Source organism: Salmo trutta, chromosome 17 (assembly GCF_901001165.1).
Source record: "Salmo trutta chromosome 17, fSalTru1.1, whole genome shotgun sequence".
In the NCBI taxonomy this organism is placed as follows: Eukaryota; Metazoa; Chordata; class Actinopteri; order Salmoniformes; family Salmonidae; genus Salmo; species Salmo trutta.
This window is the reverse complement of record NC_042973.1, coordinates 559,494-573,524: the sequence shown is the minus strand read 5'-3', so window position 1 is coordinate 573,524 and position 14,031 is coordinate 559,494. Positions and strand designations below refer to the sequence as shown.

Genomic DNA, 14,031 nt, shown 5'->3' with positions numbered 1-14,031 from the left:
TGCAGAGCTGCTGCTGTGGTAGTCCTTTTGAATAAATATCTCTCAATCATTTAGTAAAACTAAACAGCAGAGCCACGTGCCCCTCCCTCCCTCCCTCCTCTCATCTCACCTTGCCTTACCCACCAAGTGTTCCCAGCTACACCTTTATTTATTCTGTTCACCTCCATTCTTCTCTTTATTTAACCAGCTGTCAAACATTACATTGTACATAATGTGAGGTGATATAAAGTGATTTGTTAGTTATTATCGTAAAAATAAAGATTTACATTATGACAGTTTTCTATCATTAAAGATTTAGGCACCATTATGACAGGTGAGCATGTTAATATTGTTTTTGGCAAGTTTCTATTATTTAATTGTTTTCAATGAAAATTACTTTTTTAATCGCTGGGAATATAATGTTAAATGTCATTTGAATTGTGTGTGCATTTGAAGAAAACACGTGGAATTGAGAATGTGACAGCAGGTCCGGAGTTATTTTAGATAGTTCGTTTTTCCTCTAGTCATAGAAAAATATGGTATAAAGATAATTGCAAAGACGAATAAGCGCAGCGTGACTTTCTGCACGTAGCCTTCAGAGAACTCTTGTGTCCTGCCTGGCCGCGTTCGTCTCCTAACCGCATCCAGAGTGAAGCGCAGACACGACTATCTTCATTTGAACTAAAGTTTTATATTAAATCTGTTCATTTCCACACTATAGTCTAAAATCAACAGGTTCCTTAATTTGGGGAGAATCTTTCACAAAGTAGTGAATTAATTCATTTAAAAAGCCAAATAAAAACTGGAGAAAAAAACGAAATATCCTAGTAGGCTACTGTATCATTGTGGATAGAATATGTATGGCGCACTACAAACGTCCATCGATTGACTCAATCAACAAGCAGCGGATTGTATTTGTCTCTCCAGAGAGGGACACCAAGCAGAGGATTGTATTTGTCTCTCCAGAGAGGGACACCAAGCAGAGGATTGTATTTGTCTCTCCAGAGAGGGACACCAAGCAGAGGATTGTATTTGTCTCTCCAGAGTGGGACACCAAGCAGAGGACTGTATTTGTCTCTCCAGAGAGGGACACCAAGCAGAGGATTGTATTTGTCTCTCCAGAGTGGGACACCAAGCAGAGGACTGTATTTGTCTCTCCAGAGAGGGACACCAAGCAGCGGGTTATATTTGTCTCTCCAGAGAGGGACACCAAGCAGAGGATTGTATTTGTCTCTCCAGAGAGGGACACCAAGCAGAGGATTGTATTTGTCTCTCCAGAGAGGGACACCAAGCAGCGGGTTGTATTTGTCTCTCCAGAGAGGGACACCAAGCAGAGGATTGTATTTGTCTCTCCAGAGAGGGACACCAAGCAGAGGATTGTATTTGTCTCTCCAGAGAGGGACTCCAAGCAGCGGGTTGTATTTGTCTCTCCAGAGAGGGACATCAAGCAGAGGATTGTATTTGTCTCTCCAGAGAGGGACTCCAAGCAGCGGGTTGTATTTGTCTCTCCAGAGAGGGACATCAAGCAGAGGATTGTATTTGTCTCTCCAGAGAGGGACTCCAAGCAGCGGGTTGTATTTGTCTCTCCAGAGAGGGACATCAAGCAGAGGATTGTATTTGTCTCTCCAGAGAGGGACTCCAAGCAGCGGGTTGTATTTGTCTCTCCAGAGAGGGACACCAAGCAGAGGATTGTATTTGTCTCTCCAGAGAGGGACACCAAGCAGAGGATTGTATTTGTCTCTCCAGAGAGGGACACCAAGCAGAGGATTGTATTTGTCTCTCCAGAGAGGGACTCCAAGCAGCGGGGGTAAAAGTGCACACGTGGAATCTCGCTCGCTGCAGACTGACAACGTGTTCAACCAATCAATGTCAGTACGAGTGACGTCATTTTACAGCGCTCAGCCAATGGAAAACAGTTGAGGATGTTTCCCAAAAATGCAAAAAAACAAGTCATTTCCAACCATCAGAAAGTGGTTGTGAATGTAGCTCGTTGGAAGATGGGACGACTGGTATAATAATAACCTACTCACCTCTTTGGAAGATACTGTATGTGGGATATTTTTCTTTTTGGAAGATGGTTAAACTGTGTACATTGGATTTGAATAAAATGTGAATGTTTCGACGAACGGAACCGTTTTAGGAACTTTGGCGAACGGATATTTTTGTGTGTGGAAACAATCTAACTACGGTAAGACAAGTTCAGTGACTTAACTTACTTAAACTAACATTTAAGAAACAGCTGGCTACAGGCTATATTATATTAGTTCATCGACAGTTATCCTTTTACTTTATTATCAGTACATATTTGGTGTATAGTAGCTCATATCCTGCTTCAGGTCTTATTCGGGATAAACGGTTTACATGGACCTTTGATATCCTGCTAACGAGTATCCCTTTACCATGAATAAACTGAATATTCCTCATTTAAATTCATACGGAATATATTCAGTACTAACTGAAATATGGACACTGGCTGTAGGTCTATAACCTGTCAAATGTAGCGTAATATAATATTAACTCCTGCAGAAGTATGCATTTCTTGCAGTAACATTATAGAACAGATGTTATTTTGTCTCGGGAACAGGAGTGGAGAAATATTTCTTTCTTTCAGCTTCTGTTGAGAAAATGCGCTGTAATGTGTTGTCTTTGACACAGTTTAACACAGTTATACAAGCCAACAGTATTTCTACCACATCACATATGTACCCAGACCAACTGTCCTATCAGAATGGTGTTTCCTCATTTTCTCTGCTTTTCTTTTCCTTAAAACCAGTCTAACTGATGACATTTAGAACAGGACCAATGTTTCCAGTGTTTTGGAGTTAATGCGTTTTCTCCCCGGTCCCTCAACGAAACAGACACGTTTACCGGTGTTAACTACATTACTAATGCATTCATTCTATCGATGTAAGACATTATGCTGAGCACTACACTTTATTTAGTCTCATAGGGTAACAATTTATGACAGAACAGAAGCTGCATATATCTAACTATATAGTTGACAAACGAATGGTCTACCAAATGTCGAAAATACCAAATGTCCGAAATTATACACAGAAACTTGTCTAAATTAGGAGTGAAAGTAGCCAGTATGCTATACGGTCCAGTATGGAGTATCATCAAAATAAATTATTATGGCATTATTATGGTGTATTGAAATGCGTAGGTAGCCTACTTTTTGAAGTGATTTGCTGGACAATCAGATGAAAACTTCTGTGAAACTGAGCCTGCGCAGACGGTATGGGGGATGTTGCCATGCCACAGTAACCAGTCTTGGATCCCCATATCCCAGGTATCTCATCAGGGGTTCTCATAACCGGAATACAAGCCTTTTTTGGGTTATTGTAAACGGGATATGTGTAAACTGAGCCTGCGCAGACGGTATGGGGGATATTGCCATGCCACAGTAACCAGTCTCGGATCCCCATATCCCAGGTATCTCATCAGGGGTTCTCATAACCGGAATACAAGCCTTTTCGGGTTATTGTAAACAGGATATGTGTAAACTCAAAAACAGAATACAACAATATTCCAATACTATTGTAAATGGGATATTGTTGCTCAGGGTAAACGTGGCCAATGATAGCAGAGGTTTACCCTGAAGAGTAAAAAGATATGCATTTTGAAAGCAGAGGTTTACCCTGAAGAGTAAATTGATATGCATTTTGAAAGCAGAGGTTTACCCTGAAGAGTAAATTGATATGCATTTTGAAAGCAGAGGTTTACCCTGAAGAGTAAAATGATATGCTTTAAGAGAGAACAGGTTTACCCTGAAGAAGGGATTCCATGGGGAATAAGGAAGGGTCGATAATGTATGCTTAAGATAGTGGGTTAGACCCATGTGAAATTCCAATGCCTGAGTCAAAGAATGGTATTTACGTTACACCCACAACACGTGTATGTGACCAATACAATTTGATTTGATTTTGATTTGAGGTTACTACTACACAATATGAATGGTATTTACAGTGCATTCAGAAAGTATTCAGACCCCTTCACTTTTTCCACATTTTGTTACGCTATAGCCTTATTCTAAAAATCCTTATCAATCTACACACAATACCCAATAATGACATAAATGACCAGCATGGTCAAATAATAATAATCATAGTAGTTGTCGAGGGTGCAACAAGCACGTCCGGTGAACAGGTCAGGGTTCCATAGCCGCAGGCAGAACAGTTGAAACTGGAGCAGCAGCACGGCCAGGTGGACTGGGGACAGCAAGGAGTCATCATGCCAGGTAGTCCTGAGGCATGGTCCTAGGGCTCAGGTCCTCCGAGAGAAAGAAAGAAAGAGAGAAAGAGAGAATTAGAGAGAGCATATTTAAATTCACACAGGACACCGGATAAGACAAGAGAAATACTCCAGATGTAACAGACTGACCCTAGCCCCCCGACACATAAACTACTGCAGCATAAATACTGGAGGCTGAGACAGGAGGGATCAGAAGACACTGTGGCCCCATCCGATGATACCCCCGGACAGGGCCAAACAGGCAGGATATAACCCCGCCCACTTTGCCAAAGCACAGCCCCCACACCACTAGAGGGATGTCTCCACCCACCAACTTACCGTCCTAAGACAAGGCCGAGTACAGTGCATGTCAGAGCAAAATCCAAGCCATGAGGTCGAAGGAATTGTCCGTAGAGCTCCGAGACAGGGTTGTATCGAGGCACAGATCTGGGAAGGGTACAACAACATTTCTGCAGCATTGAAGTTTCCCAAGAACACAGTGGCCTCCATCATTCTTAACTTCTATGGGCTAGCGTCCCACCCAAGTCAACTGCCAGTGGAATCGCGTGGCGCGAAATACAAATACCTCAAAAATGCTATAACTTCAATTTCTCAAACATTACTATTTTAAACCATTTTAAAGACAAGACTCTCGTTAATCTAACCACATTGTCTGATTTCAAAAAGGCTTTACAGCGAAAGCAAAACATTAGATTATGTCAGGAGAGTACCCTGCCAAAAATAATCACACAGCCATTTTCAAAGCAAGCATATATGTCACAAAAACCAAAGCCACAGCTAAATGCAGCACTAACCTTTGATGATCTTCATCAGATGACACTCTTAGGACATTATGTTATACAATACATGCATGTTTTGTTCAATCAAGTTCATATTTATATCAAAAACAAGCTTTTTACATTAGCATGTGATGTTCAGAACTAGCATACCCACCGAAAACTTCCGGTGAATTTACTAAATTACTCATGATAAACGTTCACAAAATACATAACAATTATTTTAAGAATTATAGATACAGAACTCCTTTATGCAATCGCGGTGTCAGATTTTAAAATAGCTTTTCGGCAAAGCACATTTTGCAATATTCTAAGTACATAGCTCAGCCATCACGGCTAGCTATTTTGACACCCACCAAGTTTGGGACTCACTAAACTCAGAATTACTATAAGAAAAATTGGATTACCTTTGCTGTTCTTCATCAAAATGCACTCCCAGGACTTCTACTTCAACAACAAATGTTGTTTTGGTTCCAAATAATCCATAGTTATATTCAAATAGCTCCGTTTTGTTCGTGCGTTCAGGTCACTATCCGAAGGGTGTCGCGCGAGCGCATTTCGTGACAAAAAAAATGCTAAATATTCCATTACCGTACTTAGAAGCATGTCAAACGCTGTTTAAAATCAATTTTAGGCTATTTTTCTCATAAAATAGCGATAATATTCCAACCGGGCAACGTTGTATTCATTCAAAGGCTGAAAGAAAAAATTTGAGAATTCTCATGAACGCGCATCTCAGTGTCCCCAGGCTGACCACTTACAAACAGAGCTGTTGTACTTTGCCCAGAGACAGCAGACACCCCATTCCACTTTCTGGCGGCTTTAGAGAGCCAATGGAAGCCTTAGAAAGTGTCACGTTACAGCACAGATGCTGTATTTTCGATAGAGATGCAACAGAAGGACAACAAATTGTCAGACAGGGCACTTCCTGTATGGAATCTTCTCAGATTTCACCTGCCATATGAGTTCTGTTATACTCACAGACACCATTCAAACCGTTTTAGAAACTTTACAGTGTTTTCTATCCAAATCTACTAATTATATGCATATTCTAGTTTCTGGGCAGGAGTAGTAACCAGATTAAATCGGGTACGTTTTTTATCCGGCCGTGCAAATACTGCCCCCTAGCCCCAACAGGTTAAATGGAAGAGGTTTGGAACCACCAAGACTCTTCCTAGAGCTGGCTGCCTGGCCAAACTGAGCAATCGGGGGAGAAGGGCCTTGGTCAGGGAGGTGACCTCTCTGGAGATGGGAGAAACTTCTAGGACGACAACTTTCTAGAAGGACAACCATCTCTGCAGCACTGCACCAATCAGGCCTTATGTTAGAGTGGCCAGACGGAAGCCACTCCTCAGTAAAAGGCACATGACAGCCCGCTTGGAGTTTGCCAAAAGCCACCTAAAGGACTCTCAGACCATGACAAGCAAGATTCTCTGGTCTGATGAAGCCAAGATTGAACTCTTTGGCCTGAATGCCAAGCGTCACATCTGAAGGAAACCTGGCACCATCCCTACGAGGAAGCATGGTGGTGGCAGCATCATGCTGTGGGGATGTTTTTTCAGCGGCAGGGACTGGGAGACAAGTCAGGATTGAGGGAAAGATGAACAGAGCAAAGTACAGAGAGATCCTTGATGAAAACCTGCTCCAGAGAGCTCAGGACCTCAGACTGGGGTAAAGGTTCACCTTCCAACAGGACAACGACCCTAAGCACACAGCCAAGACAATGCAGGAGTGGCTTCGGGACAAGTCTCTGAATGTCCTTGAGTGGCCCAGCCGGAGCCCGGACTTGAACCCAATCGAAAAGGGTCTGAAAACTTCTGTAAATGTGATATTTCAATCTTTTATTTTGTTTAAATGTGCGAACATGGAAAATGTGGAAAAGGTCATTGGGTCTGAATACTTTCCGAATGCACTGTATGTTACTACCACACAATATGAATGGTATTTAGGTTACTACCACATAATATGAATGGTATTTAGTAGAGGTCGACCGATTAATCGGAATGGCCGATTAATTAGGGCCGATTTCAAGTTTTCCTAACAATCGGTAATTGGCATTTTTGGACAACGATTATTGCCGATTACATTGCACTCCACGAGGAGACTGCGTGGCAGGCTGACTACCTGTTATGCGAGTGCAGCAAGGAGCCAAGGTAAGGTGCTAGCTAGCATGAAACTTATAAAAAACAATCAATCTTAACATAATCACTAGTTAACAACACATGGTTGATGATATTACTAGTTTATCTAGCTTGTCCTGCATTGCATATAATTGATGCGGTGCCTGTTAATTTTCATTGAATCACAGCCTACTTCGCCAAACGGGTGATGATTTAACAAGTGCATTCACGAAAAAAATCACTGTCGTTGCACCAATGTACCTAACCATAAACATAAACACCTTTCTTAAAATCAATACACAAGTATATATTTTTAAACCTGCATATTTAGTTAACATTGCCTGCTAACATGAATTTCTTTTAACTAGGGAAATTGTGTCACTTCTCTAGCGTTCATTGCACGCAGAGTCAGGGTATATGCAACAGTTTGGGCCGCCTGGCTTGTTGCGAACTAATTTGCCAGAATTTTACATAATTATGACATAACATTGAAGGTTATGCAATGTAACAGCAATATTTAGACTTATGGATGCCACCCGTTAGATAAAATACGGAACGGTTCCGTATTTCACTGAAAGAATAAACGTTTTGTTTTCAAAATGATAGTTTCCGGATTTGACCATATTTTTAAAAATTGTATTTTTATTTTTTCACCTTTATTTAACCAGGTAGGCAAGTTGAGAACAAGTTCTCATTTACAATTGTGACCTGGCCAAGATAAAGCAAAGCAGTTTGACAACATACAACAACACAGAGTTACACATGGAGTAAAACAAACATACAGTCAATAATACAATAGAAAAATAAGTCTATATACAATGTGAGCAAATGAGGTGAGATAAGGGAGGTAAAGGCAATAAAGGCCATGGTGGCAAAGTAAATACAATATAGCAAGTAAAACACTGGAATGGTAGATTTGTAGTAGAGGAAAGTGCAAAGTAGAAATAAATAATGGGGTGCAAAGGAGCAAAATAAATAAATACAGTAGGGGAAGAGGTAGTTGTTTGGGCTAAATTATAGATGGGCTATGTACAGGTGCAGTGATCTGTGACCTGGCCAAGATAAAGCAAAGCAGTGCGACAGAAACAACAACACAGAGTTAGACATGGAATAAACAAACATACAGTCAATAACACAATAGAAAAAAAAGAAAGTCTATACACAGTGTGTGCAAATGGCATGAGGAGGTATGGCAATAAATAGGCCGTAGTAGCAAAGTAATTACATTTTAGCAGATTAACACTGGAGTGATAGATGAGCAGATGATGATGAGCAGATGATGGTGTGTAAGTAGTGATACTGGTGTGCAAAAGAGCAGAAAGTAAATTAAAACAATATGGGGATGAGGTAGGTAGATTGGGTGGGCTATTTACAGATGGACTATGTACAGCTGCAGCGATCGGTTAGCTACTCAGATAGCTGATGTTTAAAGTTAGTGAGGGAAATGTAAGTCTCCAGCTTCAGCGATTTTTGCAATTCGTTCCAGTCACTGGCAGCAGAGAACTGGAAGGAAAGGCAGCCAAAGGAGGTGTTGGCTTTGGGGATGAACAGTGAAATATACCTGCTGGAGCGCGTGCTACGGGTGGGTGCTGCTATGGTGATCAGTGAGCTGAGATAAGGCGGAGCTTTACCTAGCATAGACTTATAGATGACCTGGAGCCAGTGGATCTGGCGTCGAATATGTAGTGAGGGCCAGCCAACGAGAGCATACAGGTCGCAGTGGTGGGTGGTATAAGGCGCTTTGGTAACAAAACGGATGGCACTGTGATAGACTGCATCCAATTTGCTGAGAAGAGTATTGGAAGCTATTTTGTAGATGACATTGCCGAAGTCGAGGATCGGTAGGATAGTCAGTTTTACTAGGGTAAGTTTGGCGGCGTGAGTGAAGGAGGCTTTGTTTGGAAATAGAAAGCCGATTCTAGATTTGATTTTGGATTGGAGATGTTTGATTTGAGTCTGGAATGAGAGTTTACAGTCTAACCAGACACCTAGGTATTTGTAGTTGTCCACGTATTCTAGGTCAGAACCGTCCAGAGTAGTGATGCTAGGCGGGCGGGCGGGTGCGGGCAGCGATCGGTTGAAAAGCATGCATTTGGTTTTGCTAGCGACCTAAGGCTCGTATTTCTGTGTGTTATTATATTATAATTAAGTCTATGATTTGATAGCGCAGTCTGACTGAGCAGTGGTAGGCAGCAGCAGGCTCGTAAGCATTCATTCAAACAGCACTTTCCTGCGTTTGCCAGCAGCTCTTTGCTGTGCTTCAAGCATTGCGCTGTTTATGACTTCAAGCCTATCAACTCCCGAGATTAGGCTGGCAATACTAAAGTGCCTATTAGAACATCCAATAGTCAAAGGTATATGAAATAGAAATGGTATAGAGAGAAATAGTCCTATAATAACTACAACCTAAAACTTCTTACCTGGGAATATTGAAGACTCATGTTAAAAGGAACCACCAGCTTTCATATGTTCTCATGTTCTGAGCAAGGAACTTAAACGTTAGCTTTCTAACATGGCACATATTGCACTTTCACTTTCTTCTCCAACACTTTGTTTTTGCATTATTTAAACCAAATTGAACATGTTTCATAATTTATTTGAGACTAAATAGATTTTATTGATGTATTATATTAAGTTAAAATAAAAGTGTTCATTGTTCATTCAGTATTGTTGTAATTGTCATTATTACAAATATATATATATAAAAAATCGGCCGATTAATCGGCATCGGGGGTTTTGGCCCTCCAATAATCGGTATCGGTATCAGCGTTGAAAAATCATAATCGGTCAACCTCTAGTGTTTAGGTTACTACCACACCATGTGAATGGTATTTAGGTTACTACCACACCATATGAATGGTATTTAGGTTACTACCACACCATATGAATGGTATTTAGGTTACTACCACATAATATGAATGGTATTTAGGTTACTACCACATAATATGAATGGTATTTAGGTTACTACCACATAATATGAATGGTATTTAGGTTACTACCACACCATATGAATGGTATTTAGGTTACTACCACATAATATGAATGGTATTTAGGTTACTACCACATAATATGAATGGTATTTAGGTTACTACCACATAATATGAATGGTATTTAGGTTACTACCACATAATATGAATGGTATTTAGGTTACTACCACACAATGTGAATGGTATTTAGGTTACTACCACACAATATGAATGGTATTTAGGTTACTACCACATAATATGAATGGTATTTAGGTTACTACCACATAATATGAATGGTATTTAGGTTACTACCACATAATATGAATGGTATTTAGGTTACTACCACACCATATGAATGGTATTTAGGTTACTACCACATAATATGAATGGTATTTAGGTTACTACCACACCATGTGAATGGTATTTAGGTTACTACCACATAATATGAATGGTATTTAGGTTACTACCACACCATATGAATGGTATTTAGGTTACTACCACATAATATGAATGGTATTTAGGTTACTACCACATAATATGAATGGTATTTAGGTTACTACCACATAATATGAATGGTATTTAGGTTACTACCACATAATATGAATGGTATTTAGGTTACTACCACATAATATGAATGGTATTTAGGTTACTACCACATAATATGAATGGTATTTAGGTTACTACCACATAATATGAATGGTATTTAGGTTACTACCACATAATATGAATGGTATTTAGGTTACTACCACATAATATGAATGGTATTTAGGTTACTACCACACCATATGAATGGTATTTAGGTTACTACCACATAATATGAATGGTATTTAGGTTACTACCACATAATATGAATGGTATTTAGGTTACTACCACATAATATGAATGGTATTTAGGTTACTACCACATAATATGAATGGTATTTAGGTTACTACCACATAATATGAATGGTATTTAGGTTACTACCACATAATATGAATGGTATTTAGGTTACTACCACATAATATGAATGGTATTTAGGTTACTACCACATAATATGAATGGTATTTAGGTTACTACCACATAATATGAATGGTATTTAGGTTACTACCACATAATATGAATGGTATTTAGGTTACTACCACACAATATGAATGGTATTTAGGTTACTACCACACAATATGAATGGTATTTAGGTTACTACCACACAATACGAATGGTATTTAGGTTACTACCACACAATACGAATGGTATTTAGGTTACTACCACACAATATGAATGGTATTTAGGTTACTACCACATAATATGAATGGTATTTAGGTTACTACCACACAATGTGAATGGTATTTAGGTTACTACCACATAATGTGAATGGTATTTAGGTTACTACCACATAATATGAATGGTATTTAGGTTACTACCACATAATATGAATGGTATTTAGGTTACTACCACATAATATGAATGGTATTTAGGTTACTACCACACAATGTGAATGGTATTTAGGTTACTACCACATAATGTGAATGGTATTTAGGTTACTACCACATAATGTGAATGGTATTTAGGTTACTACCACATAATATGAATGGTATTTAGGTTACTACCACATAATATGAATGGTATTTAGGTTACTACCACACAATATGAATGGTATTTAGGTTACTACCACACAATATGAATGGTATTTAGGTTACTACCACATAATATGAATGGTATTTAGGTTACTACCACACAATGTGAATGGTATTTAGGTTACTACCACATAATGTGAATGGTATTTAGGTTACTACCACACAATATGAATGGTATTTAGGTTACTACCACATAATATGAATGGTATTTAGGTTACTACCACACAATGTGAATGGTATTTAGGTTACTACCACATAATATGAATGGTATTTAGGTTACTACCACATAATATGAATGGTATTTAGGTTACTACCACATAATATGAATGGTATTTAGGTTACTACCACATAATATGAATGGTATTTAGGTTACTACCACACAATGTGAATGGTATTTAGGTTACTACCACATAATATGAATGGTATTTAGGTTACTACCACACAATGTGAATGGTATTTAGGTTACTACCACACAATGTGAATGGTATTTAGGTTACTACCACATAATGTGAATGGTATTTAGGTTACTACCACACAATATGAATGGTATTTAGGTTACTACCACACAATATGAATGGTATTTAGGTTACTACCACATAATATGAATGGTATTTAGGTTACTACCACATAATATGAATGGTATTTAGGTTACTACCACATAATATGAATGGTATTTAGGTTACTACCACACAATATGAATGGTATTTAGGTTACTACCACATAATATGATTGGTATTTAGGTTACTACCACATAATATGAATGGTATTTAGGTTACTACCACACAATGTGAATGGTATTTAGGTTACTACCACATAATATGAATGGTATTTAGGTTACTACCACACAATATGAATGGTATTTAGGTTACTACCACATAATATGAATGGTATTTAGGTTACTACCACATAATATGAATGGTATTTAGGTTACTACCACATAATATGAATGGTATTTAGGTTACTACCACACAATGTGAATGGTATTTAGGTTACTACCACATAATATGAATGGTATTTAGGTTACTACCACACAATGTGAATGGTATTTAGGTTACTACCACATAATATGAATGGTATTTAGGTTACTACCACACAATGTGAATGGTATTTAGGTTACTACCACATAATGTGAATGGTATTTAGGTTACTACCACACCATATTAATGGTATTTAGGTTACTACCACATAATATGAATGGTATTTAGGTTACTACCACACCATATGAATGGTATTTAGGTTACTACCACATAATATGAATGGTATTTAGGTTACTACCACATAATATGAATGGTATTTAGGTTACTACCACACAATATGAATGGTATTTAGGTTACTACCACATAATATGAATGGTATTTAGGTTACTACCACATAATATGAATGGTATTTAGGTTACTACCACATAATATGAATGGTATTTAGGTTACTACCACACCATATGAATGGTATTTAGGTTACTACCACATAATATGAATGGTATTTAGGCTACTACCACACAATATGAATGGTATTTAGGTTACTACCACATAATATGAATGGTATTTAGGTTACTACCACACAATATGAATGGTATTTAGGTTACTACCACACAATATGAATGGTATTTAGGTTACTACCACATAATATGAATGGTATTTAGGTTACTACCACATAATATGAATGGTATTTAGGTTACTACCACACAATATGAATGGTATTTAGGTTACTACCACATAATATGAATGGTATTTAGGTTACTACCACATAATATGAATGGTATTTAGGTTACTACCACATAATATGAATGGTATTTAGGTTACTACCACATAATATGAATGGTATTTAGGTTACTACCACACAATATGAATGGTATTTAGGTTACTACCACATAATATGAATGGTATTTAGGTTACTACCACATAATATGAATGGTATTTAGGTTACTACCACACAATGTGAATGGTATTTAGGTTACTACCACATAATATGAATGGTATTTAGGTTACTACCACACAATATGAATGGTATTTAGGTTACTACCACATAATATGAATGGTATTTAGGTTACTACCACACAATATGAATGGTATTTAGGTTACTACCACATAATATGAATGGTATTTAGGTTACTACCACATAATATGAATGGTATTTAGGTTACTACCACATAATATGAATGGTATTTAGGTTACTACCACACAATATGAATGGTATTTAGGTTACTACCACATAATATGAATGGTATTTAGGTTACTACCACATAATATGAATGGTATTTAGGTTACTACCACATAATATGAATGGTATTTAGGTTACTACCACATAATATGAATGGTATTTAGGTTAC

The 14,031-nt window shown here is 38.2% G+C and overlaps 1 protein-coding gene across 2 annotated transcripts in view; it reads left to right on the top strand.

Moving 5' to 3' along the window:
* The first annotated feature begins 1,874 nt into the window (after positions 1-1,874).
* Positions 1,875-14,031, top strand: part of tmem45a (transmembrane protein 45a) — a 55,012-nt gene continuing 42,855 nt past the window's right edge. The window contains exon 1 of one of the 2 annotated variants that reach the window (XM_029695320.1): positions 1,875-2,176. The gene's annotated coding sequence lies outside the window, so the exon portion shown is untranslated. The remainder of the gene's footprint in view (positions 2,177-14,031) is intronic. The other variant, XM_029695319.1, reaches the window with a different exon arrangement.